At 40.4% G+C, this 5,405-nt stretch overlaps 1 protein-coding gene across 3 annotated transcripts in view; it reads right to left on the bottom strand.

Moving 5' to 3' along the window:
- cacna2d3a (calcium channel, voltage-dependent, alpha 2/delta subunit 3a) overlaps positions 1–5,405 on the bottom strand; it is a 151,105-nt gene that overhangs the window by 118,703 nt on the left and 26,997 nt on the right. The gene's annotated exons all lie outside the window — the stretch shown is intronic.

The raw sequence follows: 5,405 nt of genomic DNA on the forward strand, positions 1-5,405 counted from the left end.
TGATATGGATCCCCCTGGGTCTGAAATAAAGTTTATTACATATTTGTATTAGGAAAAGCCTGCTTCAGTTTAAAGTGTTCCTTTAGGCGCCATCTCTCTAGGAGCAATCTCGCCAGGATATATCCATACGCAAATCTCATTCTGTTTTTTCAAGGGCTGTCAATAGAATAACATTTTTAATTGCGATAAATCACGTGTCCTAGTTAACTCACATTTTTTGTATCTGTTCTAAATGTACTATAATAGGGATATTTATTTCAAGTTGCTAATGTTCATGTGGTATTTGAGACTGACTACCTTGTTGGTAACTATTTGGAGGGACTTTGAAACTCAACTTGCCATTCAAAAGACCCTTTTATTTATTTCTGCTCAAGCAGCTTTGTTTCTGCTAACCATCGACTCCCGTTCAAGAAGGTATCATAACACCCGCAAGACCTGCTCCTGTTCCGCCGCCTCGTCTCAATGTTTAATCGAGGAATTGTGGACTGCATGCATGGGAATGAATTACAATAGAAATATATTTGAATTTGAATTGAAGTCGCTAAAAGGGTCTGAAACATCGCTCAATCTAGCGAGAAAGTTGCCAAGTTGGCAATACTGTCCACGTTACAGCTGCGGCTTCCTGATTTCCCAAACTATGGAACAAAATCACAAAGGTTGCAGTGCATTAATCACACGTTGAGTGGTGTTAAAAGGAATTTGCGTTAACTTGTTAATTTTGACAGCCCCAATTTGTTCTTATATTTGCAACAATGAATACAGCCCTGTAATTGCAATTAATGGTGTGGTCCCTGGCGACACCATAGCCTTTTCATTGTTATTGTCTTGATGCCTTATTTTATTTAATTGGCAATCTGCTATCTCTCCAGCACACAGGTGCTGGGTTAGGGATGGGATGGTGCATCTAAAGCTAAAGATTCTCAACTAGGGGATCACCAACGGTTTCTATAGGGTCTGACAGCCATTTTTGGACTAATTTGACGTATAATATGTGTAACAACGTTTATGTATTATTATTTTATCATTGCTGTTTTTATTTTCTCTGTATCTTGTGGGTGTCATGTGTGGTCTTGGAAATTGTATGTAGTGTATGTTTTTGCATCTTAAACGCCAAGAAAACACATTTGAAATAAAGAAAGTGTGTGTGTGTGTGCGTGTGCTCCCAAATGACTGTTTATGCATAACTATATTCTTAAACCCTGTGTAAGCAAGATTGTGTTTTGGCGAGATAATGGCAAGCGCAGGTGGAGGTCATCAGGAGGGTTTGGCAGCACTCTCACAGTCTATGAAAGGTGTTGTGTAAATGGGACACAGTGCAGGGCTCCATAAAGTTCAGCCAAACTAAATGTGTGTTTGTGTGAGTGTGTGTTTATGTTGGCAGAGGTGATGGAGAGGCAGAGGGGGTGACTTGGGACACATATTGAGGGCACTCAAGAGTGCAGCGAGTGCACAACATTGTGCAAGGCCAGCGGAACTACTTTTTTAAGGGTGTGGGCATCAACACTTGCACCAAACACTGCGTGTCCCAAGATCCCCTCCCATGTATTCTTTAGTGCCGTAGCTGCATCCTATCCATTATTAAAGCAAAGGGGTGGAGGGGGAGGAGAAGAAAAAGTGTGAGAGGTAATGGGAGAAAGAGAGAAAAATAATTAGGGGGCAACACAAGGACACAAAATCACATGGGTAAAAATGGTGACAGAGGGACAAGTTGTTAGAAAGGTACAAGGTAATAAAGAGACGTGAGAAAAAGAAAGAAAGAAAGAAAGAAAGAGCTGATGGAATAGCTGTAATGGGTCTGATGTCCTTTCTTCTATTCAGTGTATTGCTTCATATGGGCCATCTTTACCTACAGCACACACGCTGGACCCAGGATGATGGATGTGGACAGCAGCAAGTCACAGACAGTCCTTCACACAATGTGCACACGTTAATGTGCTTAATAGTAGTGGTCCCGCCCCCAAGATGGCTAATGTTTACTCTCTGCATGCAATCCAGTCTGGAGTACACCAGGTGAACAATCTGTCATAATTACAGAAATCTGTGAGTGTGTGTGCATCTCTGCTTTTATACTTGTGTGTGTCCGTTAATGTCCGGTGTAGCCACGGTGAGATGTTCTTTATCTGCAGGCCAACAGAGGCAGAGGGAGAGTCAGGCCCAAACAGGCGATGACAGATGACAGTGGATATTTATCTTCAGTGTTCACATTCATCATCCTAACAGCACGGAGGACAATGTGTTACACTGTATGCAAACACATGTGCGTGCTCGTGTGTGTGTGTGCGTGTGTTTCTTCTGCAGCAACTTCAAGAACAGGGAAGAAAAATCAACCTCTTTAGAAACACAAATTAACTTCTAAATCAAACACTTTTCACACTGGCAAATGAACTTAGAGAGATTGGGGGTAAATCAAAGAGGTAAACTGCACAACAAGTCATCAAAAGACACTTGATTTTCTAAGCCCACAAACACAGCGTCAGCAGTTGTGCTCTTTAGGAATTTAAGTTCTTTAATCCAGTAGCAAAGGGCCTCGCTTCCTGCTCCTGACCTCTCTACAGTAAAGGGAGGGTGTTTGATTTACATTGGCTTTCTCATGCTTTTCTCACCAACAAATCACTAATTATAGTATGAGTGAGTGGCTGTGTTGGCTAAAGCTGGCCTGCTAGTACATGAAAGGATAGCAGCACCGGCTACACTGCCGTCTGCTAACGCTGTAATTAACTCTGTGACACGGCAGTCCTCCTTCTTTTTCTCTTGTACACGCACATCTTTCTCTCTTCCCTCTCTGAACAGTGGAGGAATCAAATTTAGCAAGATCATGCTTTGGTCAATGAGAACAAGAGGGGGAGGGCGAGAGAAGCAGGAGACGAGATGGGAGAGATAGGAGAGGTTAGGGAAAGAGGGACAGTCATCAGCACACACCCCCTTCCCTCACCTCATCGCCAGCCGCGTTGAACCAAACCTGACAGCTATTCAATTTTCCCAAAGCTAAATCTAATCTGCAGCTCACTGACACACTGTTACACTGGAACGCCTAAGTCATCACCCACCCTTGGCAGCAGATTGGAACCATCACACTTTCCCCTCAACTTCGACACAGCCACACACACACACACAGATATAAAACATCATGCATGAGGCTAAAAAGACAAATAGAGGGCAAAAGGAGAAATAATAAGTCTGAACAACAAGTGATGGAGGTTGTCAATACAATTTTAAGTTAATTGACCCAAAAATAACTTATTTCAATACCATAGCAGCCTACAACTCCTACAATCAGGTGAATCATATTTTTACACCATGCTGAAACACAGCACTTTACTTACTGTTAAAAGCGCAATAGCCAACAATTTTAGTAATACACAGTTTGTCTAAATTTCTCCAGCACAAATCCGACCCTCTAAGAAAGTTTTGACTAGCAGCCAAATAAAGTCTATAAAGTTTTTGATAATATATATCCCCACAAGACTGTCTAATGGCCGTGACACACCAACCCGATAATTGGCCATCGGAAAGTCTGGCGAGGTCGGTGACTCGAGTCTGTTCAGTGTGTTCCGTCCGGAGGGGCCATCGGCCTTCATTTTGGCCAACTTGACATGCTCGGTAGGAAAGTGGGCACTGCAGGCAGTAGGACTCAAATGACCAATCTTACTGGAATCAATTTTTAAAAAACTCATCAGCACACAGCAAGAATCATTCTTCCATTGTTATCAGCCAAATATGTAATTCATTTTAAGAAAAAAACTAAAATACAAAATCATGTCCAATTCTAAAATTAGATAATTAGTCATGCTCTTAAATCTGGTTAGTGTGACTAAAACACATGTTTGGAACAAAAATTAGATCTTTTGCCAACACAGACAAACATGAAACTGCCTTATGCAGAAATATAAAATTATGTTTTTGTGAAACGTCTTATATCCAAACCTATTGCTGTTGTGTGTAAATCACTTAACTGATCATGTACAACAGAATTCACTGAGCTCTTGGGTTTAAAAGATTCTCCATGACAGTTCATTAGATAAGGCCAAATGAACTAGTATCAAGCAAAAAAAGATGCTGTTTTTTTCACAAACCTATATGGGAGATGCTATACAGACAATGTTTGATTGATACAGTTTAAAGCAAAAAGAAATTGGCTTTTTTCTTATTTTTTGAAAACCTGGAAGGCTTTCATTTCCAGGTTGTTGTTTTTATTAGTCAATGATAATATATACGATTTTGTAGAAACACTTCACAAATATGTTGTGTGAAAAAAAAGTGTGTAGTGCAGGACTAGAGGTGCTGGCATTTCTGCTATGGTAACAATTATTTTTTACTTATTTTGATAAGAAGCACAGTATTCAAGATTTCAGTTGAGGCTCATACATTTATTTGATTTAAATCACATAGTGATAACAAAGCTGATGACTGGCTATCCTCCCTCTCTGTAACTCTTTCTCTCTATGCTCTATAATCCCAGCATGCACATGTTGTGCGTCTAAGCAATTTGCCTCTCTTGACGACTTTAATACTGATATATGTGATTCATCCCCTGCTTCATTTTAAGGAACAATTCCACTTTGTCTTATTTTGCTCGTTCTCCAGGAAAATTCTCAGCATGTCAACATGTCATTGGCTTGCCACACTATACTCTATAATGGTAAAGGAGAATGGCATGGCACACCATTAGGGATGTCATGAAAAGCAGTACTTCGCTACCATGTTGGGACCAACATTCTTAAAACGAGACGGTACTTGTTTTCCTGCAGTAGCGTGTAGCGTTGGTAACGACGGTACCGAGGTTGCAGTTCTTCCGGAACTGATGGGGCCAGCATATACACATAACTTTTTTAGTCATGTTGTTTAGTAATTTAGTGAAAAACTACAAAAGAGAGCAACAAGTTTAGTCTAATATGGAAATAATCAGCAATTGAGGTGGATGACAACAAATGCAAATGAAAACAATGCCATCGTTCATTTCAAACAAAGGGAGGTAACACCTCAAATTTGGCAAAGGTGACTAAGTTTCAAGTCATGTTAACATCATATACAAACTTCTAATCCTAATCCTAAAACACAGGCCCTATATGTTTGTTTGAGGAAGCTGGCATTGTTGCCTGGAAACAAGATAACATTATGCTCAATGTAATGTTTGCATTAGCCAGTTATTTGTTAACGATGCTAACGCATGGCAACGTTATAAACTACCTCCAAAAGGGCTAACATGCATCACCCTTCAGCCTGTGTCCTGTCAGCAAAATGTAGCCTAATGTCACTGACTTTAAGGATTAGTGAAATGTTAATGGTTTTAATAAATCTCTCTGGCTTGCCACCATGTCAATGAATTTAAACCAATGCATGCATACATAGTATAAGGTGTGTGTGTGTGTGTGTGTGTGTGTGTGTGTGTGTGTGTGTGTGTGTGT

The sequence above is a fragment of the Etheostoma spectabile genome, chromosome 7, assembly GCF_008692095.1.
Source record: "Etheostoma spectabile isolate EspeVRDwgs_2016 chromosome 7, UIUC_Espe_1.0, whole genome shotgun sequence".
NCBI lineage: Eukaryota > Metazoa > Chordata > Actinopteri > Perciformes > Percidae > Etheostoma > Etheostoma spectabile.